This window comes from Canis lupus, chromosome 34 (assembly GCF_011100685.1).
Source record: "Canis lupus familiaris isolate Mischka breed German Shepherd chromosome 34, alternate assembly UU_Cfam_GSD_1.0, whole genome shotgun sequence".
Classification (NCBI taxonomy): domain Eukaryota; kingdom Metazoa; phylum Chordata; class Mammalia; order Carnivora; family Canidae; genus Canis; species Canis lupus.
In genome coordinates, this window is record NC_049255.1 from 35,337,382 (window position 1) to 35,361,540 (window position 24,159).

General features: G+C 40.0%; 1 non-coding gene across 1 annotated transcript; it reads right to left on the bottom strand.

Moving 5' to 3' along the window:
* Nucleotides 1-16,333: 16,333 nt before the first annotated feature.
* LOC119867548 lies at nt 16,334-16,443 on the bottom strand. The gene has a single exon (XR_005384066.1). It is a non-coding gene; the product is annotated as a U6 spliceosomal RNA (small nuclear RNA).
* Nucleotides 16,444-24,159: the final 7,716 nt, after the last annotated feature.

Below are 24,159 nucleotides of genomic sequence, written 5' to 3' on the forward strand. Positions count from 1 at the left end.
CCAATGTGGGACTCGATCCCAGGACCCCGGGATCACGCCCTGGGCTGAAGGTGGTGCTGAACAGTTGAGCCACCGGGATCCCAAGAACTTTGTTTCTGGACCTGGAAATAATACAGAAATATCAATTCAACTGGGAATTCTAAGTAGACTTTGAACGCTAATAAAAGCTGTGGTTATTGTGCAAATGAATGGAAGTTTATGTTTAAGGATGACTAAACGTTTATCAACAGTAATAATTACTGAATACTGTGGGTTAGTAGAAAGATCACAGGCTAAGAATTAGAAGGTGTAGGTTTTAAACACTATGTATCTTTACAACTTTGGGGAAATCACTTAACCTCCCTGCCTTCAACTTCATTATCTGTAAAAAAAAAAAAGGGGGGGGGGAGGTGTACTAGATGATTGCCTTTAGCTTTTAATATTTTATGTTTTTCTTTTAATATGCAATGTATACTGTGGTTTATTTTTTTAAGATTTGTTTACTTTAGAGAGAGTAAGAGAGCATAAGCAGAGAGTCGTCTAACCCACATGACCCTGAGATCATGACCTGAGCTGAAGCCAAGAGTCAGATGCTTAACCAACTGCACCGCCCAGGCACCTGTACTGTGTGTTTTTAATAAAGAAATAAATTAGCCAACATATGGAAAACTGGGAGTAGCTTATAGCAAATTTATTTTTTATTAACATTAGCTGCCCCAAAGTCATTTTTAATCTTAAGTAAGACACTGTAAAAGAATCACTGTTTAAAACATAAGGACCAGGGCACCTGGCTGGCTCAGTTGGTGGAGCATGTAACTCCTGATCTCAGGGTCATTAGTTCAAGCCCCATGTTGGGCATAGAGCTTACTTTAAAAAACAAATAAAATATAAAAATTTAAGAAAGCTTGATAAAGGACAAATCTCAGAGAGTAAACTCCAAGTATATAATTCATTATTATTATTATTTCTGAGATTGAAGTACACTATTGTGCATAGGCCATTATGACTATAGCAAACTAATTTGACAATTGGTATGTAAACAGGCCAGTTTTGAGCTAATTTGCTAATAATCTTGCATCATTAATATATATTATGCCAAATGCTATTTTCAGTCTTGATATAGGTTAATAACTTCAGTTATAAACACAGTTATCTATTTATGTTATATGCTATTACAGAAAATGTCCATTAACTGGCTAAAATTCATTAATAATCCTTTAATCAGTGTTTGTGCATTTGTTGACAATCTGCTTAGATTCTCTAATGGCCTGTTCCTTATTTAACTATTAATCACAAAAATACTTAGCACCACAAAAAATATTTAAAAATGTTCCAATTATGATAAGCACTGAGATCAACAAATATTGTTGGATGTGTAAACAGCCATCAGTAAAGACAGCTTGTGTACAATTCTAAAAAGGCAGTGTTTATAGACGTTAACCTGTTGGTGGACTTTGGTCATGGCATGTTCACTCAAGCTACAATAGTATCTGTGAGGGAAACTCCCCCAGGAGCAAATGTAGCAGCATCAATTTCAGCTGATTAGATTGCTGCCTTAAATATGCACCAGCAAGTAACAGTTTAAGAAGACAGCTGACATGCTACAGGATCTAGAGATCAGACACAATGAAGAATGTATTCAGACTTAAGCAATGGGAAGTCAAATGACGCTCAAGCTCTGTCAAGCCACAAAACTGACATGATTGTTGAGGTAAAGAAGACATGCTGTGACCCATACTATGACATGAGGCTTTGTTGGAGAAAGAAAATGTGGCTTTCTATGAAAGTAGAAAAAAGGGAAACTTTAATTATACTTACTGTGATGAATAGCTAAATATAGAAATATCTCTAGGGTTAGTCTAAATTCAAGAAAGCACTTATTATTACTCACATGGCCTTTTGTATGTTATTTTCAAAGTGTTGTTAGGCACTAACATGTGAATACTATGGCTCTCATTACAGCAAGAAAAAGAGCCTCTCAGGATGGTGGAGGCACACAAGTAGGGACCGGTGTTAAACCATATGTGTCTGACAACCTGACAATAACAACAGGAGTTACCAGACTCAATCATCATAAAGAATAAGTAAATTTACCAATAACTCAGAGGTAGGTATAATCTATGCCAACGTAATCCATTTTATGCCATTTTTGTTTTTCTGATGTTTTCTTGGTTCTTCTCTCCCCTCTGCATGGTAGCTTCATGCAGGTATTGAGGTGTTGCCCTAGAATTAAACATCCTATCTACCACTGAGAGAATATAAAGGTAGATAAAGTATTACTTCCAGGACTTCCATCTAGATGATCAAGGAATAACTTGTTCAGAAGCCATGAGAAAACCTTTTCTTTCCCCCATCTAATTGATCTAGTTGATATCCTGTGACTAGTCTGGAGCCAAGTATAGCAAGGAAGATGAGATGGCCTTAAATGAATCAAGCCCTCCTTTGGGGCTAGAAGTGTGGACAGTTGCTGTCAGTACAAGGGCACCATGTGTGAGAACAGTGGATATCTGAACAAAATCAAGGTTCTATTAGGAGAGCAGAAGAAAGAGAAGAATGGATGACCAGACGCTAGTTTAGGGTCTGTCTTTACTAACTGTATGAGATCGGGCAAGCCAGATAGCCACTTTAAGCTTTATTTTCCTTATCTGAATAATAGAGGTTACTCACCTATCAGATAGCCATTTTCTCATTCATTAGTAAAAATATTGCCTTTCTGTTCTGATAGGAAAATTGTCAGCTTAAGTCTATATTTTTGAGTCTACTCTATCTCTAAGGCTTTTGGGAAATCCCCTTAAAAGGTGAACTGACAAGTGATGTGTGACTTTCTTGACTTTCTCTGTTTTATCTTGCTCCCTACCTTGAATCAGGTTGTAATTATTAGAGCCCAAGCAGCCATTTTGGGTCAGGAAGGGATTTGAGAATGGAGACCATGTGTTGGGGTGGTGGGACAGAAAGATAGGACACTGGGTCCTTCATGACCGTAGAATTGCCAGTTCAGCCCTGGACTTCCTACCTAGAGTCTTCTTTAAAGTGTAGGAAAAATTCACTTATAGATTTTTTAGGCTACTCTTATTTGAAATATTTGTTGCTAGTGATAGAACACATTACTCAAGTGATCATCTCCGATCATTAGTGTATAATAATTTTCGTAGACATCACTATGGCAAGTCATGGCCACTCAAATGGATGACCTGTCAAAGCTTCCATATGTCCATGCAAAAAAATTGTTCCCTTCCAATGGAATAAAATTATAATCAAATTAAATTTTCATGCTTTTTATTCATTTCACAGATGAGTAGTTGAAAAATCAGAGCATGCACAAAAGACTGTGAATTTACAGAAAAAAATGAGTAGAATTTCTTTTTCATATTGCTTCACTCTGCAACAATCTGCATCAGAATTCATGATTCATTTAATACTTCAGCACTGATTTTTCATGGAAAATTGCATCATTTTGCAGACGAGTACTTCTGTGCTATTGTAAAACTAAGTGAACAATTCTTAAAATATCTTAAGTCATATTAAATTTGAACTCCTTTTAAAGTATGTCTGGAACTACTCAATGATGGCAGAAATGACTAAACACTTTGATTAGAAATGGTCTGTGTTTATGCCAGGGGTTATTTGTGAAACTTTTTTTTTCTGGAAAAAAATTACATTAAGAGATATTTGCATTTGGTTTCTTTTAAACATCTAAATAGATAGTATCACAAGGGAGTATGACTTATACTTTCCTTCGTGTCTCCCAGAGATAATGATATTCACTTTTGCTTGCTCTTTCTCCCAACTTTTAATCTGTACTCTGTACAGATGTCATGATGTCACTACCTATAGTTCCTTTGGTTTTGGACAATCTCCTCTCATTTTTCAGTGAGCAAGCTTGCATACTTCTTTTTGTTTCTATAATTTCTCTCTTGATTTTGTAGTTCACATTACCTTAAATGAAATCATCATTCTTTAGCCCCTTTGAGGTTCCTTTTCACCATCCTTCCAGCCACGCTCAATTCCTAGCCCATATTTTTAAATGAATAAATTATTTAACGATCCCTTTTTTTTTTTTTTTTATTTAAGATGGTGGCCTGAGTAAATGGAGTGGGAGAGAGCTTGGGGCTGGTGAGGAAGCCAAAGAAGGGCTGAGGATTGTAGAATTTAGCCCTTGATTTTAGTTTTAGAACATTGTATGCACTTTAGATTTTTATTTAGACACATCATCGGGCTCCGGATCTCATTTATTTAACCATTTATAAAACCTTTATGTACTCAATGGCCTGCTAGTTATTAGGAATAAACAGATAAAATCTCTGCCTTCCAGGAGCTTACTATCTAGTGGAGGAGGCAGAGAAGTACACTGAAAATTACAGTACACTCTGTTGGGTGCTATTGGAAAGCTCTAGGGGAATCAGGGATTGCCTAAAACAATCAGTAGTGTTAATGGCTTTCATTTCATGAGCTGGCCTGGAAATAAAGTAGGGATTGATCAGCTAGGCAGGAATGACCAGACAATACTTAGACGTCCCTTTTATCTGCTGAAGACATTTGCCTTAAACTTGGTGTGATTCTTAGAATGGCCAGGTCAACTCCCCCACCCCCACCCCGTGCACCCCACCCCCCCCAAGAAGCCAAGAGTCACTGTCCTTGGTGCTGGAGCAGATATTTCTGTATGAGTAGATTGTAAATACTGTTCTGGTTTCTAAAATTAGGGGGTGGGGGCAGAAATGAAGATATTTATCTAGAGGGCAGGCTGGGCAAAGGGTAGGTGGGCTCCATTCTGACTGGTAGAGAAGGAAGTGTTCATGAGCAGTCATCAGTGAGAGACAACACAGGTCCTAGATTGTCTAATTCCTTCTGTGATTCATTGGCTCCAAGAAAGTCTCAGCACACTAGTGTGGGGGAAGCACAGTGAGAGTAGGTGCTCTCTGCCCCCATGTCCTGATGCAACAAATGCCATGGATATGTGTAGGCAGCCAGGGTGTGGGTGTCTAGAAACACAGTGCAGCAGCTGTTCCTGGGTCACCTTTCCCAGCAGTTATTGTCAGGGTTGTGGCCAAGACTACATTTACAAATGCACCGCTTCTGGGAACATACTTGAACATGAGGTTTTTTCCTATATCTTAGTCATATAATGTCTACATTTTTCTGTCCCAAAGGGCTTGTGTCCGTTTCTTTTTTAAAGACCAGGGTGGAGACAGCACACTGTGGTAGAAAGCCAGACAGAACTGGCTTATGTATTTATTTATTTATTTGGCCAGATACATGACTTTAGGGAAATTAATTCTCTATGCGTTGGCTTGTTAATCTATAAAATGGGGTAAGAAACTTAACTTACAGAACTATAGTGAGGTTTTACGGGCATAACACATGTAAAGTTCCAGCACAGTTTTTGACAAAGAGTAGGTGCCTCATAAATGGTAGTCATTTAAGTTAAATATCACTATTTGCAGTAAGATTTTTTTTTTTCTCTTGGGGATGAGTGTGTGGGCAGAGAAGCAGAAGATAATTGTCTTTTGATAGGAGCCAATACAGTCTCACTATAGGAAGGCCCAGAGCACCCTCATTTCTCCTTTATTCCTGCTGAGAAAGGGGCTGTATGGTTAAGTGTATGGCAGTTAAGAATGAGGCTTTGACAACTATGAGGCTGAATTTCCTATCCAGGAGTACAGAATTAGTTCACCATGCCTACTCCTAAATTCATGCCTCACTATCTCCTAAATTCATGCTTCATTTTCATTATTGGTTCACAGAAAAATCCTTCCTTTATTTATACTATATTTCAATATTTTCTCCTATCTCCCTCTAGGCCTGATCTATCTATCCTCCTTCACTGAAAGGACTCATCCTTGTTTATTTTATGAATATCTATTTTGCTATTCACATGCTTACTTACAGGTATGTATATAAATAAAAATATTGTGTGTTTTAAGGAACAGAAATGGCATTTTGTCAGAACTATCATTTTGTTTCTTAATTTAAAGTTCAGAACTATGTTTTGAACTTTGTTCTCATTTCAACATGCAGACCTAGTTCATTCTATCAGGTATCTGCCTAGGTTTCCTTCTTAGACATCCACTGTATTTTTACTTATGAAATCCCTTGGTGTTGAATCTTATTCTTTACTGTTTCAAACCATACTCCAATTCATATTAATTTATATGCTTCCCTGTGCATTTGTTCCTGTGGTTATACATCCAGGAGTAGGATTACGGAGTTGTCAAGTACAAGCATGCTTTGTGGGCTTGATTGCTTTACGGAATGGCTACTATAATTTGCCTTTTCACCAGTAGCACAAAAGAGGTTCTGTTTTCACACATCCTCATCAACACTTGATATTACCTGCTTTTCTGTTTTTTTTTTTTTTTTTTGCCAATATAACACATGCAACATGGTATGTTTCTACTGTTTTATTTGAATGTCTCTGTTTACTGGTGAAGTTGAACATCTCTTTACATGGTTATTAAGTAATTGTGTTTTCTATGAATTGCTTTTACTATTTGACCACCTTCCTATTTGCTTACCTTTCTTTGCATTACAGAGTTCTTTGTATATTTTAGGTATTGTCAGTCATGGACATTATAAACATCTTCTCCCAAGTAGCTGCATATCTGTTAATTTTGTCTTTAGTATCTCTTTAAAAAAGACTTTTGGATGATGTAGTTGACCTTGGCAAAATTTTCAGGTTGGGCTATAGCTGGAATATAACAGATATAAAATTTTGCACAAATCTAACTGTACAGCTTAATGGTTTATTACTAAGTGAACACTCATGTGTTCACTTTCAAGACATGAACTAGAGCATTAAGAATATGTGTCTCCCTTTTGCTTTCTTCTCTTAACTAACCTCTCTTTCTTTCCTAAACTTAACTGCCTTAGTCATCTATTTCTGCATAACGAATTATCCCAAACCTAGTGAGTTAAAACAATAAACATTTATTATCCCACAGTTCCTGAGTGTTAGAACCCTAGAAGCAGCTTAGCTTGGTGATTTGAGCTCAGACTCTCATTAGATTGCAGTCAAGATGTGGTCAAGGGCTATAGTCATCGGAAGGCTTTTTTAAGACTGGAGGATCTTCTTCGGAGAAGGCTCATTCATGTGACTTGATTGGAGACCTTAGTCCTCTTGGCTGTTGTAAGAGGCCTCATGCTCTCACCATGTGGGCCTTTCCCTGGAGCTCCTCAGAATGTGTTAGCTAGCTTTCCCAGAATGGAGGTGGTGGATGGAAGGAGACAGGGAGGGAGGAAGATTTATAGCGCCTTTTTCTGATGTAGTTTCTAAAGTCACACATTGTCATTTTCACTATATTTTATTTGTTAGAAGCTGGCCTCTTAAGTCCAGCCCACACTTAAAGGAAAGATATTAGACTCCACTTTTTTTTTTTTAAAGATTTTATTTATTTATTTGACAGAGAGAGAGAGAGAGCTAGCACAAGCAAGGAGGAATGGCAGGCAGAGGGAGAGAGAGAGGCATTCTCCTAGCCCAGGACCCTGGGATCATGCCCGGAGCTGAAGGCAGACGCTTAACCAATTGAGCCACCAAGATGCCCTTAGACTCCACTTCTTAAAGGGAGCAATATCAAAAAAAATTGTGGACATATTTTTTTAAACCATCACTTAAATTATCTTTACTTCTAACCTCTCTGAGTTTTTCTTCTCAGTGAACTTTAAAGAAATAGAATATATTCTTTTGTATCTGGCTTCTTTCACTCAGAATTACATTTGTGGGATTTCTTTTTGAGCTTAGCAGCATGCTATTTATTTTAATTTCTGGATAGCAGTCCAATATATCACAGTTGATATATTATTCATGGACAGGGGTTGATTTCAGTTTGGAGCTATTACAAATAATATTGCATAAATATTCTGGACATAACTTTTGGTACATATATGCCCACATTTCTGAGGGATATGTATTTTAGAGTGAACTGCTGGGTCATAGAGCATGCATATATGCAATTTTGGTAAATGATGCCAGAGAGTTTTCTAAAGAAGTTGTATCAATTTACATTCCCAGCAGCACTGTATGAGAGTTCCATTTACTCTACATTTTTGTTAGCACTAGGTATTATCAGTCTTTTTTATTTTAGCTATTCTAGTAAATGTATAACAGCATCTTGTTTAGGTTTAATTTGTATTTTTCTGTTTTCTAATGAGATTGAACTCCTTTACATTTCATTGACCATTTGGATAACTTTTCTTATAAATTGTCTCGAGTATTTTGCTTATTTTTTCTATTGAGTTATCTTATTTCTTATTGATTTATGGGAATTCTTTATAAATTTTCATTTCATGAGTTACAAATATCTTTTCCCACCTTTATACCCTGCTTTTTTCATTCTCTTAATGGTATCTTTTAATGAAGTTTTTTATTTTTAAAATTTTATTTATTTATTCATGAGAGACAGAGAGAGAGGCAGAGAAATAGGCAGAGGGAGAAGGAGGCTCCCTGTGGGAACTCAATGTGGGACTCAATCCCAGGACTCTGGGATCATGACCTGAGCCAAAGGCAGATGCTCAACTACTGAGCCACCCAGGCGCCCGAGATTTTTGACTTTACTATAATTCAATTCATTAATCTTTTCCTTTGTTAGCGGTTTTTTAGAACTATTTAATCTTTCTCTCTAATATGAAGACATGAGTCTATATTATCTTCATTAAGTTGTAATGTTTTATCTTCTACAGATAGATCCTCAATCCATTTGGCATTAATTGTTGTGTAAGGTGAAGTAGAAGTCATTTAATTTTTTAAAAACACTCAAATAACCAATTGAGTCAGCATTGAAAGACGGCCTTTCCCCACTACTCTGCAGTACCACCTGAAACACTCCACAAGTCCATGTGATTGTCAGTCTGTTCCTAGACTCTGTTCATTTCATTCATTTGTCTATCCCCACATCAACCCTGTTTTCTATTTTAAAAAATATCTTGATATGTCTTGAATTTATTCAAATTCTTCCATTTTCCTTATTATTTAAGATTTTTGCCTATTCTTGACCCTTTGCATTTTCTTTATTGATTTTGGATTGGATAGGATTTTCATCTTGTCCATTTCCATAGAAAAATCTACTTGGATTTCAACTTGGATTGTATTGAATATTTAGGTCAATTTAGGGGAGGATCAATTTTATTTATATGGAGATTTTCACTTACTTAGGTTTCTTTTATTTATCTCAACAATTTTTTAGAATTTTCTGGTAGAGATCTTGTGCATCTTTTGTTAAATTTATTCTGGCAATTGATATTTTTAATACTATTATGAAAATATTATTTTTAATTATTTGTTTATATATAAAAATACTATTGATTTTTTTTAAATTTATTTTTTATTGATTTTTTAAAATATTGACTTGGTATCCAGTAACTTTGCTAAATTAAATGAGTAATTCTAAAAGTTTATATTTATAGTCTGTGAATTGTCTACAACCACATGTCATGTGCAAATAATGACAGTTTCATTTTTCTTTTCTAAGCTCATACTTTCTTGTCTTGCATTACTATGACTTCTGGTACAATGTTCTATTGAAGGGATGGTAGCACATATCCTTGTTCTATTTCCAAACTCAGGATTTAAAATCTGTCCTTACTCGTTTATACTTACCTTCAAATTTAGATATTTAATCCTAAGAAGGGCTGTTTTTAAAAAAATATGTAAAGTAAGAGATGGGGATTCCTCTCAATTTTTTCGACATATTGATATTTTTTCCCAGTATCGTTTTCTAAATAATATATTCTTTTAATGTTGTTTTGGTTTGTAACTTTGATTATAGACTAGATTAAAGAATGATGATCACTTATATTAGTGTGAGAGTGATAGATTTGGTGAGAAATGGCCAGGTTCTGAATGTTTTTTGAAAGGCCCTTTTCTAATTTAAATGTCCATACAACCTACAGATACAAAAAAGAGTGCGCATACTCAGCGTGGCATAAAAGTGATGATGTTTTGTAATTGTTTTGCTTGACCTGTGAGTACATCATTCTTATCATAGATAGTCTTTACAAGGAAGGGCAGCTGTTCACTATAAATCTTGACATCAAAGGTCAAGGCAATGATGGATCACCTTTTGACACTACTATATGAAGTTGCTCGTGTGGTATATGGCCTGTTGGAAAAGAATAGCAGAGGAAAGGGTAATCTCTCAATGCTGAGTCAATTGGTTGTCTGAATGCAGGAATGCAGATAACTGCACAGCCCACTTCCTCACTTAATTCATATACATTATATGATTACTGTTTATTGTCTCTCTCCCCAAACTGCAATCTGTGCCCGACAGGGGCAAGGATATTTTTGTGTGTTCACTGACATCCCAACAGGGAAGCAGATGAATGCCTGACTTATTGTGGTGCTCAGTATATATCTGCTGTATGAATGTATCAGCTTAATTAGTGAGGAAATGGCATTATCATTCTTGTTAAGATTCAGGGCCTACCCAGTCTCTCCAGGACAGTCTCCAGTAGTGGGACATACAGTCCCTGCTTCCACAGTATACCTTCTGAGAACTACTCCCATGCTGTCCTTTCTCCTGACTGGAGGAAGCAGACCTAGTTTTCTTAGGAGCTGACAGGCGGTTGGAACCACTCCATACCTTCTTTGCCATCTGTAAGTGTGAAATCTTGCTTGGAATGAGAAAAAAACTTCACTCTTTTCTGGTTGGGAGCCCCACTTCCTTTTGGGATCCCTTTGGGACAAGGCAGATTGGAAGGTAGAGTTAAAGCTTGGTTAGGTTTTACCTGTGCTAACCAGTCTATGTTCCCTGAATTAATGCCTACTATTTAAAGGAAGAAGAACCCACGTTTAACTCCACCCCTGAAATTAGAAAGTTAGTCCTTAATTGGGGAAATACAATCAGGTAATGATTCAGAAATAGTTCTCACAATTTATTGAGAAGATTTAACGCAGTGGAGTATAACAGCTTTATTTTTTCCAATTACCATTTTAATCTATGCTCTGATAAGTCCTCCATTTCCTGTATCTTAGCAGCACCTTCAGCTGATTCCATAACTTTCTTGTCACTTTTGCTAATTAAGAGTCCAGTTCAATTTCAAAGTCTATTAAAGCTCACCCATTCTCCTCCCTGCAGCTCGGGCCTGAGCAGGACCTCTAGATGGGGAAGGCAGAGGAGATGAGAGGCACACATCCTGCTGTCTCCTTTTCTAGGGCTCCATCTTCTGGGGTAGTAGGAGGCTGGAAGAAGAGATGGTGTAGGCGGGGTCACATTATATATCTGGCCATATGTATGTGGCAGGAAGATGTCCCTGGCCAAGCTTTGTTTTGATCTGGTTTTGCTTGGTGCTGGTTGCCCTTGCTGATGGGGTGTTGTTGTATAGAAAACACAAGATTTCTTTGAGGGTGGTGTCAAATTTTGTCTGATTCCCTCCCCACCTCACCCTTGATACCGAGGATCCCTCAGGGAGAGATAGTTGTGTGTCTTTGGCCTGGCCAGTGGTCCCTATCTTCACCCTCCTCTCCCAGTGGCTATATCACCTCAACTGGTCCAGTGGCTGCTCTGGCAACCCTATAACTCCTCCTTCTGCTACAATGTCTATACTTCTCTGCATGGTGGCATCAAAACTATCTTAACCTCTGAGAGTCCTGGGGGACTGAGCTGAGGCTGTCCCAACTATCATTTTCTTACATGGCATGATGCATTATAGTTCCTTCTCATTCTGATATGTGGCCCAAACTGGACAGTTTAGAGGGTCAGAGCTGCAGGGAAGCAAGTGGTCAAGCATATCAACACCTTCTGGTGTCTGAAATTCCCACTGTTAGAGTTAAGACTTTAGGTTAAAATAACATGTAAAGCCATTATTAAAATGCAAGTATATCCCAAGAGAAGTCATGACTATTGGCACACCTGCATAGAAGGGTATCAGAAAAGCTCATTCTGAAAGGATGAGAATTTCTTCAATAAGTCTTGTATATGAAATGTGAAAGGGAACTAGCTTATCTATTTCCTACTATATTATACTCATTTTTAAAATCCCTGTTTTATTTAACTATCCTGGCATCAACTTCAAGTTCACATCATTGTTCTCACCTCACAATAATCTGCAAAGGGCACACAGTTAGTAGGTGGCCGGGGCAAGGTGGGAGTATTCTTGTTCAATATATTTGCTATCCTTTGTTGGGGATGGGTTAAATGCCCCTGCCCTGCTGGTGTTAGACTTGGCGTATGACTAGTTTGGTCAGTACAATATGAATGGAGGGGATGAGAGCAGGAACTTAAAAAGCCAGCATATGATTTCATTGTATCTCCTCCTTCTTCCACAAGGTCAGTTTCCCAGAGAGAGGCTGCTTCTTCAGCCTAGGTCTTGAGATAAAGAACTCAAGAAATGCAACAGAACTGCAGCTGACCTACAAATGATATGTAGACTGAGAGAAATAAACCTTTGTTATTGCAAGCCACCAACGTTCTGGATTTGTTTGTTGCTTCGCCACAACTTAGCCTGAGCTGATTACTACAGTGACTAAAAGAGGACCTGACTTCAAAGCCCATGCTTTGTCTCTCATAGCACACCACCTCCCAGCAGGAAGGACACAGAGCCTTAGCCACCACAGATGTGCAACAGGCAGCACCTCCTCATCCCTCCTTCACCTCCTTCTGCAAATGCCCATCGGAAGCTTGGGAAAGTTCCAGGAAGGTGCAGCCCCATCCAACCCCAGAGGAGCCCTGCCTAGGCAGGAATGCAATGTAAGCACAGAGCAGATCTGATTCCCCAGTTTCATACTGGCCTCCCCCTTTCTTGGAGGCACTAAAGTGGGGGATGAAAGGACAAGTGGTGACAGCGAGGAGTTCCATGCTGCCCTTCCAGATGCTCTCTGGCTCAGGTAGCAGAACCTGGTACAATCTGGTGGACAGACAAGCACTGACTGGTGTGATGTACCAGCTTTCTGGTCCCAGCTTTCGCTTCACCCTGGGGGTAACTGGAAAGTCCTTCTTCCTATATTGGATGTGGACACTCTTCTGTAGGAAAGGGGAAGGTACAAGGGCCTCTCATTCAAAACAAATAGGTAGTCTAATGAAAACCAGGCTGGGCAAAATGAGGCAAAATGAAATTTTGTTATTTAGATCGACTAATTACATTGGGCTAGTGGGGAGAACCAAACAGATAAACAAACAAACCAACCTGTGTATGGAGGTCGGCTCATCCAAAAAGTGGTCTGACGCTTTTGGTCCCCCCTTAAACAGCTGCGGTATTTTTCTTCCAGAAATTTAAACTGAGGAAATGATGGTTAACAATTTTCTCAACAGACTGAGTCCACTGTTACACTGTGACCATGGTTTCCATTTTTGGGCAAAAGGAGATCTGTGTGGTCAATTTGCAGCCCACCAGCTTCATCATTTGTTTTGCTTTTAAACGATCTTTGAGCTACTACGTAATCTCCTCCAAGTGACTAATCATACAGAGGAGCTGATTGGCACTTGAGTTTATTGGGTCTCTTCCTTTTCCTGGAATTCAGAGCACCAAAAAAATACCATTTTTACAGTGTATTCTTTTGAGATACCCACAAGACAGGCATTTTGAAGGAAACTTAATACTGATTTATGAACAATTTTAAAAATGCAAGAAGATACCAAAATTCCAGTTGTTCCACAATATGTATATTTGCTCCTGACATATTTACCAGTGGAGCTTTCCCTCTTTGCATGCTTCCTTGTCTCACATTTGAGGGAGCAAAAACATCTGCTTAGTTCTGGTGCTCTCAAGATCCCTGATGGCTACAGCAGACTCGGCCACTTGACCACTCCAGTGGTCCGACTTTTGTTTCAGTTTTTCATCTTACTTCTCCACAGTAATAATACCAGCTTTTGAAAAAGCCTTCCCTGCTCCTACAGTGCTTTCATACGCATTGCTTAATCCAGCCCTTCCAGTTCCTGAGTGGGTTGAACAGAATTTTATTAGGAGCTCCTGTACATAGCAGGTCTTATACAACTTTCACCATCGTATTGTGTGGAAAAGGGAGGTTAGGGGGTACGTCACTTTGGTGTAATTTTGGGTCATGTGCTCTTTTGTCTATTGAAAAGGTACAGAGAATGAGAAAGAAAGACGAGAAGGAGAAATTGGATAAGAAGAAGCAAGGAAGATGTATCAGGGTTTTAAAATAACAGATAAATTGGGCAGCCTGGGTGGCTCAGCAGTTTAGCGCCGCCTTCAGCCTAGAGTGTGATCCTGGAGACCCGGGATCGAGTCCCCATCAGGCTCCCTGCATGAGGCTTGCTTCTCCCTCTGCCTGTGTCTCTGCCTCTCTTTGTCTCTCTGTGTCTCTCATGAATAAATAAATAGAATCTTTAAAAAAATAAAATAACAGGTAAAGCACCTAACCAACTGGAAATTTCAGTTGGCTGGATTAAGTGCCCGATTTACCTGTTATTTTAACACCCTGACACATCTTCCTTCCTTGCTTCTTCTTATCCAGTTTCTCCTTCTCGTCTTTCTTTCTTTCTTTCTTTCTTTCTTTCTTTCTTTCTTTCTTTCTTTCTTTCTTTCTTTCTTTCTTTCTTTCTTTCTTTCTTGTCCATCAAGCAGATATAGTGGTTTTCTTTTCTGATCCACAAGAAGCCCTGAGAAGGCCTGGGCTCCTCGTAGCGGCACTCATTTCAATATTTGCTGCCTGAGGTGATTATGAAGGGTGATTTACGATGCCATCTCCTGGATGGAGGAGTTCTTGTATTTTTTTATGTATGAGTCCCATTCACCTGTTCTTGTCACAAAGTAACTGGTAACAAAACTTTCCAACAATCTAATTTTCTCCTCCCTAGACAACTTCAAATAGCATTAGGGATTATATTTTTCCACTGAATTGATTGAATTCATGAGTTGCCTTGGTATGGCATGGAAACATGCATATTACATTATAATTTAGGGGACTAATAGTTTTCCCAAACCGAGTGCAGACAGACCCTTGCCCACTGCTTGGCACAGTAACCTATGACCAAGTCTCACTGTTGTTTTCTTCCTCCCTCATAGATTCCTGATTCTCTTTACCTTTTTTTAGGTAGGAGACTGTGCTTGGGAATCTCTAGAAAGTCTCACCCATGCCCTTCTTTGACATCAGCTTTGACATTTAATTGTGTGCTGTCTTTCCTATTGTTTCTTGTCTTTTCCTCAAGCATATATGGTTTAGCTCATTGACTCAACTGAAAACTCCTCAAGGATAGTGTTGTGGACTGAATTGTGCCCCTCAAAACTCATAGGCTTAAACCTTTAAAATGGGACTGTATTTGGAAAGAGGGCCTTTAAAAGAGGTAATGAAGTTAAAATGAAGCTGTTAGGTTGGGCTTTCCTCCAATCTGTGTCCTTATGAGAAGAGGAGATTCGGACAAGGAAAATAAAATAAAAGGTTGTTTCGATGAACAACCTCGAAAAAGGGCTGCGTGGGGACATGACAAAAAGGCCAAGGAGAGAGGCCTCAGAGGAAACTAAACCTGCCGACACCTTGGTCTTCCAGACTTCTAGAACTGTGGGGAAAATAGATTGCTGTTGCTTAAGCCACCTAGCCGGTGGCATTTTGTTATGGAGGCCCCAGCAAACTATGGATAGTGACCTCTCGTCTGACATACCTGTGTCATTGTGCCACACAAAATACTCCGCACACAATTTAGGTAGCATTTCAAAATGCTAGTTGTATTTATTTTGGTTTTTATTCTTTATGTGTTTTTTAAAAATCCATCCATGAAACATATTTAATATAATTTTCTTCATAGGCAGTTATTTTGGCTTGTCGGCAAATGGCTCTCTATCTTTATTAACAAAGACTTAATCATCTGTTTGAAAAGATAATATAAGCCCAAGGTAAGTATTTAAACAGTATGAAAGATTATATGGTGAAAGGTAAATCTCCCTCACATCTCAGTCTCTCAATTCTCTTCCCCAGAGGCAGCCATTATTACCAGTGTGCTGTCTGTCTTTCAGATAAATCTTTGCCTAAAAACTCATGTGCACACATGTGTGTATAAAATATACACATCTATATTATAGATATGTAGCATATGTACTTATGCAAAGACATGCTTTAAGAAAATCTCCCTATATACAGATATATGTATAAATATGCAGGTATAAATATATATCCTCCTCTGACTTTCTTTTTTGTTTTGTTTTCATCAAATGATGGTATAATGCACATGTTTCTACTGTTTCTTTACAGTCAGATGTTTATTTAAAAATAAAAATATGGAATGTGGGAAGCTCAGGTGGCTCAGCGGTTTAGCACCACCTTCAGCCCAGGGTGTGATCCTGGAGACCTGGGATCAAGTCCCACATCGGGCTCCCTGCATGGAGCCTGCTTCTCCCTCTGCCTGTGTCTCTGCCTCTCTCTCTCCGTGTCTCTCATGAATCAATCAATCAATCAATCAATCTTTAAAAAAATGTGGAATGTTTCACAAATTTGTATGTCATCCTTGCTCAGGAGCCATTCTAATCTTCTTTGTATCGTTCCAATTTTAGCATATGTGATGCTGAAGTGAGCATCACATGGGTCTACTTTTTTTCCCCTTAAGATTGATTGATTGATTGATTGATTGATTTATGAGACATTGAGGACATGAGTGGGGAGGGGGAGGAGCAGAGGGAGAGCGAGAGAGTGAGTGAGAGAGAGAATCTCCAGCTGGAGCCCAATGGGGGGCTCAATCTCACAACTCTGAGATCATAACCTAAGTCAAAACCAAGAGTCTGACACAACTGACTGAATCCCACTCCAGGAACCCACACATGTCTCTGTTTTTTAAAGAAAATTAACTTAGCAATAAATCTTGGGAATTGCTGCATATGGACATACAAATCCATCTCATTCCTTGTAACTTACTTTGTTGCATTTATTTTAAATACACTGTCCTCCCTTGTTTCTCCCACCCTAACCAACACACTTTCACACAGATATCCTCATGGAGCAGAAATAGGAAATATAATTGTAAAGAGACTCATCTTGCTGTCGTTTCCTGATAGTTATATTTGAGTGAAGGGTTTAAGCAGGCACTAAAGCCATAGACATTAACAGAAGGGTGGGCTTTAAACAGGTGATGAGGCTAGCCCCAGGTGTTTCTAGTCAGTACAAGAATTTCAGATACTACTAGCAACCATATTTATAGCCCAGGTTCCCTCTGACTATTGTGCCATTAACATTGCACCAAGAAATAATAATAACTTTAAAAAAAACATACATAAATCCAACACACTAGAAAACCAACATGTTTTTTCCTGTTTCCCATAGCACTTGTTCATCTGTATACATACTCCGATAGTTTTAATTACAAATCAGAGCAATTATGTATTCTGCTCCTGCCTCTTAAAATGAATCATAAACACTGCTGTTTGCTACTATGTTTACATGATAATAATAATTTTATATGGTTGCATAATAGTCCATCCAGTTGATGTATTGTTTCCTCTAATTTAAGAAAAGGGGAAACTGTATTATCTGGAACTATAATTAAATAAAACCTAAAAGAGCATCAATCTGACACATATTAATAGTAAACATAAGTGTTATTGAGCTACAAGGCAATTGACCATAAAATAGAGAATAGCTCACATAAATTAGAATTAATATTCTTTGAAATCAAAACTTCCTTGGGGAAAAGTGTAAAGAAGGAAACTGTTCAGGTGCCCTCCTAAAAAGGAATAGATCTTTCTACTTTTTTAAGGTTTCAGGAAATGAGCCTGCAAATTCTTTTTTCCCTTAGTGCAGCAGGACCTCTACTTGCACAGAGGTGGAGGGAGTAACTTAGTATGCCTTAACCAGGTTAGGTTAAATCAGAATGATTTCCTAACAACTACCCATAAAGTATGAGTAACCAACGACCTTCTTTAATTAATTAACTTAATTAACAGGTATTTATCAAGTACCAGTTATATGCCGGATGTGAGATATGTAGGAAAGAAGAGAATCTCTACTCCTCTAATGTTAGTCTAGACAAGGTATAGAACAACAATCGAAGAAATGATGAAATAATTACAAGTTTTAGAAAGTGCTAAAAAAAGAACAAACAGGGCACTATCACAGATAGAGAGGAAGGTGGAGCATCCTTTGGATAGGTGACGAGAGAGGGCTTCTCTGCAGAAGTCACATGGACACTGAAACTTGAAGGAGAGTCAGCCACACAAGGAGCAGGGGGAAAGAGGGAGCAGAGAGGGCAAAGACTCTAAGGCATGGTCGCACTTGGTATGCTAACTCAGCCAGTGGGACTTGGTGCACCGTCACGAATCATGCCCAGGACCCCATGGCCTGAGCTTAGATTTCATTCTAAGAACAACTGGAAAATAGGTATGAACTTTAAGTGGGTGAATGGCATAATTCACACCATGTTTTGAAAAGAACTTTTGGCCGCTGTGTAGAAACTCGATTGCAAGGGGGTCAGAAATGGAAGGAGAGAAAGGAAATAGGAGATTATTGGTGTTCTCTCCACGAGAGGTGATGGTGGCTGGAACCTCAGCTAAAATGATGGAGAAGAATGAAGGAGAAGGATGACTCCATTGATGACACCAGGGTTTGGGGGAAGCACCAAATTTAGAAGTGGAAAGCAGGAGTCAAGAGTCTTCTTTGGATATTTAAGTGGGAGATGCCTTATGAGGCATCCAAGTGGAGTTGTCAGCGAGGCATGAGTCTGAGGTCAATTTAGGAGTTGTCAGCAGCCTGATGATTGTTTAAAGTCAGAAGTCTAGATGAGACTCTGAAGGAGGGTGTGCAGTTGGCAAAGAGAAGGGGCCCAGGACTGAACCTGTAACCTTCCTCCATGTCTAATAATGTTGGGAAGCTAATCCCCCACCTGGTGGAACGTCAAGCTCTCTGGAGACTCATAATGTGTTCATAATCAACGGACCCCTCACTGGTCAGGGAAATTCTCCAGGGAAATATTTTTCTTTCAGATCTTTTAGTTTCCTTTCTGCAATCTCTTCTAGCTCCAGTACCCCCCGGACCTTAGGAACTCTCCTACGAGGAAAAGGCAGGCAGGGCAAGTGAGGGTGAGGTTTCCCATGTAGACTTGCCTTGAAGGGTTGTACACTAGCACGTCTGCACAGCTGCCAGAGTATTTTGGCATTTGTTTCTCTGTTTTCATGGATGTAAGTAACTATTGTGGGTTTTTCCTGTGAGCCAGAACCCCGAAAGCTCTTACCTCCATGCCTACTAGGAGCTCTTGGGTTAGGATGCAGGCTCTATAATAAGCCTGTAACATAAGGAGTGGGAAGGTGGCTTTGAAAGTGGGAAGGTGGCTTTGAAAGTCCCGATTTACAAATAAGGCTCACCCACTAACCCTCAGGAAATGAAAAGTGTTTCAAGTTTCATTTACCAACCACTCAACTTCTTTGATCAAGGGGAGCCCATTAACCTTTATTTAGTCCAAGAGATGACTGACTCACTTTGGCTCCTAAGAAAAGACCAATCCAATGTTTAAAATCTATCATTGGGGAAAAATAATGGAGACTATTTCCAGGCCCTGAAGCATGAGAAATCCCCTACTTGCCCCTGGCCTGAAGAATTGGTAGATTCTGTTATCCAGGGTCACCTTCAGTTTGAGACACTGATTCTGTAGAAGCTCTGAGTCTGCTGTGTTGTGAATGACCATAAAAAAGAGGCAAGGGGCCCTATAAATTAGAGACATGGGTTGTGTATTGGCATATGGAAACCCAAATCCTACATAAAAGACATCCTCCCTGTGGCTGAATAACAATAGATTGACGTGTGCCGAATAATTGATAAAGCTTGCTCTTCCATAAAGACTGGTTTTAAAAATGAGAACCAGAGGATGTGATGAATTCAGTGAGAAAGACACTGTTTAATCTTTTCTGAGAAACGTCTGATGAGACAAATACACATTGTTTTCTGATTCTATCCCTTCTCTGCCTGACATTTTACACCTGATTTATGGGAAGAGGTGTCTCAGGGCCTGTTTGTGATTTCAGTGAATTCAGGCACATACTCTTCCTTCTAGAATGTCAAGATTCATAGATCTTTGGGGCCAGCAGGAGCTTTAGAGATAATTCAGTGCATCTCTCTTAGTTTCTGAAAACAAAACTGGAATGATAAGGGGCTTGACCAAAATTACTCAGTGATTAGAGGTGGGCCCAGTCTCCAGGGCTCATGACAGACAACATGCTTTTCTTGCCCTTTGAACTCAAGCTTGGGGAGAACTGCTCCTGATATGACATGGGTAGGATTTTATTTTCCTTGTTAATTATGCATTTTATACAAGTTTGAATATTACCCTTTTAAATTTTTTGGAACTTAAGAAAAAGAAAAAAAAATCCTGCATGTGATCACTCTTAGCATTTTAATGGGTGTCTTCCCAGGTTTTTTCCCCCTCTGTATATTTTTAAATAATAATTATTTATTTATTTTTTAACTTTTATTTATTTATGATAGTCACACAGAGAGAGAGAGGCAGAGACATAGGCAGAGGGAGAAGCAGGCTCCATGCACCTGGAGCCCGATGTGGGATTCGATCCCGGGTCTCCAGGATCGCGCACTGGGCCAAAGGCAGGCGCTAAACCGCTGCGCCACCCAGGGATCCCTTAAATAATTATTATTTAGTATATACATTGTTTTCTTTTCTTTGGTTGCTATAGTGTAATCATTTCTAATGGACACATTATATTCAGGCAAATGGATGTGCTACAATCCATTGAATGTTTCTATGGATGTTGAACATTTAGGATCATTCCACTTTTTGCTACTGTATGTGACATATTATACGATATACAAACATCTTATGGCAGATAGCTTTTCTGATAGATTATTCCCTTAACATGGAACTCCAGAAGTAGAATTGGAAAGCTATGGATGTTGCTACTTAAATAACAGGGTTAGCCCAATTAACTCTTGCTTTATGACATCAAGCACTATTATTAAAAATATTGGCTAAATTCCTCATTTCAGTAGATGTGATTTCTGAATGCATTGCCTAGTTATGTCCTTTGTCCATTTACTTACCAGTGTTAGGTTTTTATTGATTTTTTTTATCAGCGTTGGAATATGAGAAGGCAGTAAGTCTTTGCCTGTCACATTGAGCAATAATTCCCTCCAGTCCATGTTTTACTGCATATTTTGAAATAGAGAGTAGAAGCTGGGTTAATAAATATATCGTCTCCTGCTGCGTCTTCTCTATTTAAAAGGTGCTCAGAAGGTGGGGCAGAGGGACTGAAGAGGTGGGGAGGGAAAGAGGAGAATTCTAAGGCAAGGAATCTTGGATTCTAAGAAACGTCAGGCAATCTGGTTATCGCGTTTAAACAGATCGCATGGGTTGTTCAATGCGAAAAGCAGAAATGTGTTGACCACATTTCAGGCCCTGTGAAGCTGAAAAGGTCAAGCAGTCCCCTGGTACGCAATGAAAAACAAATTCTACTTATCCACCCAGAGAGGTAGGTTTCAATGAAAAGCCACACAGAGTGGCTGAGTAGTTTTTAAATATATTCCACTTGTTAATGGGAAGTGAAAATACTCATTAGTGACCCTTAAATCCTTGGTGCATCAGCACTGTCCATAGAAAGCAAACATATACCACCCGGCTTACACTGAAAGGAGAAAAAAAGACTCACATTATTCCCCCCCGCCTTTTGTGGTCAGATATGCTTTTCATGTTTTAAAAAACATATCAAAAAATGATATCATCCCTTTGTCCCTCTGGGTCTGTTGCCACATTTGTAAACTTTAATATTTTTCTGGTTAATATTTTATAAAGCAGACAGGCTCATAAAATGCAAGCTGTCAGGAGCCTTCAAGATAACATCCACCCTCCTCTAGTCACCTAAACTGGAAGCTTAAGCCACATGGCTGGAAATAAAAAGAATTCTAATTTCCCAAGATAGTTGGATCTATTCTGATTTACAAGAGAAAGAAAGAAAGAAAGAAAGAAAGAAAGAAAGAAAGAAAGAAAGAAAGAAAGCATGCAAACTATCTCCCCTACTGGAATAAAGCTGCTTGAGGTCAGGGACCCAGAATGGACATGTCAAAGTGTCCCCAGGACCCAGGGCAGCACGAGGAGACAGCTCTGAACATGTTCGAACGGCAAATAAACGATTGGAACAGCGCTGCCCTGGAGGGTGGATCCCTCCGGTGTGTGTTCCTGGTCCGCTCTCCACCCTCTACCGGCTTCTCTACCCCGTAGGCTGACCTGCACAGACCACATCAATGAACTCCCTGCATCGCTGGCTTTCCAGGTGAGTCACTGGTGAATCCCAGAAGCAATCTTGGGGGTGGGGGGTGGAGCAGAGTGAGGTCAGGGTATTTATTCTCTCCACTTCCTCCCTCTGAGAGTGCTTTCCACTGGGTACTTGCCTGAGGTCACAGCACCTGGCAGTTGACTTTCTCCACCCAACTCTTTCTTTCCAGGGTCCAGGGACACTGTGACTCTCATCCCTTCAGCCTGGGAGTTCTGTGGTTTTCTTTGTGCTTCCTTCTGTATACCCTGCTCACAGCTTCATAAACGTCCCATGATCAAGCTTTCCCTGAACTCGCCTCAATGAATGCACCATTATTGCTGGAATATAACTGACACAGATGATCATGGAGTGAGTGCACGATGGTCGAGGGGCTGCTCCCTAAAATTCATCCTGCAATCTGCTCACCACCCTGTGTGCCCTGGAGGAAGAGGTGCCTCTTTTAAAGAAAACAAAACAAAACAAAAAAAAACAAAAACTAATTAATTAATTTAAAGTATTCCCTACACGCAACGTGGGTCTTGAACTCACAACCCCGAGGTCAAGAGTGGCATGCTCTTCCTACTGAGCCAGCCAGGCACCCAGAGGTGCCCCTTTTGAATGCTCGTACTGGAGAGTGCGGGCTGGTGCCACCTTGGGCTGAATGTATGGATGTGAGCTTCAACTTTCTAAAAAAGCAGCTCTGCTGATAGATCCATTTTTTCCGGTGCTCCCTCCCTCCCTCCCTCCTTATCCTGTGAGTTACAGCTTTGCCTGCAGCCCCTGAGTCATCTGCACCTACAGCTGCAGCCACAAAAGCAGGAACCAGGAGGCTCGGAGCGCTCCCCAAATGTTGACGACTTTGGCTGTTCCTACGGCAGCAGACAGACCACCAACCAAGGATCACAGTTCCTCTGGTTGTTTGGTGTTTTGCGGCTGTTTTCACCTGTTCCTTCAGCTGTGTTTGGTGCAGCTGCCCTCCCCCCAGCTCACTGGAGGCCTGCGTGAGGCAGGGCCCACAGTACAGTCGGCAGGGCCTGTGCCCAACATTCTCACCTGGACTGGGTGATGACATCAGATCTGAAGGAGACCTCAGTGCAAGGACATCACCCGCCCTATCTCATGCCCTCTCCTTCATGGGAAGAGAGCCCCAGCCCTTGGGGTGTGTGCAGACTCCCACCCCCTTTGTTGTTCAGGTTTCCTTGCCAATTGTTGTTGCTTATTTTTTTTTTTTTAAGATTTTATTTATTTGGGAAAGCACGAGAGAGAGAGCAGAGGGAGAGGGACAAGCAGACTCCCTGCTGTGCAGGGAGCCCGATGTGGGGCTCGATCCCAGGACCCCAAGATCATGACCTGAGCCAAAGGCAGATGCTTAACCGACTGAGCCACCCACTGAGCCCTGTTGCTCATGATTATAATTCACTCCACAACTTCTGCCTCTGTGCCCGGCTCTCCCAAGTGAGGGTGCTGTGAATTGCACTTGGAAATGGGAGGTGTCACTGTTAGATTTTTATGTGCCCCACGACTCAGGGGGTGCTGGCTATGTTGAGTGAAGGAGACATTCAGTTCTCCTCTTCCACACAAAGAATGGACAGTGACCCGGGTTCCTAGGCCAGGCTAAGGCCTCGCAATCCGACTCGATTGTTTAGTTCAGCCACTGCTTCCTCTCCTCTGCCCGCTGCATTTGAAGCTCCTCTGACCCTTTGGCTATGCAGCTCTTTGGACAGCATGGGCTACCCCCTCTCATGCTAGACTCAAGCTGATTTTAGATTGAGATCCAGAGGAAGCTTCCAGCAGCACTCAAAGAGATGAAATCTCTAGCTGCAGCCTGCCCTTGCCGCTGAAAGAGAAGGGCTAGATTGGAGCAGCAATAATTAATTTCAAAGAAATTTTCCATCTCCAAGGCTTTGCATCTCACTAATTATTTTCAAGGTAAATTGAACTTGCTTTGCAGTATCTTCCAGCCACACCTTGCAATAAGCAATTTAACGTGAAACGGCTGACTTGTACTTGCTCAGTGGAGCTGTGGGTTCCCAGCCCTTCCACAGTTCAGAGTTA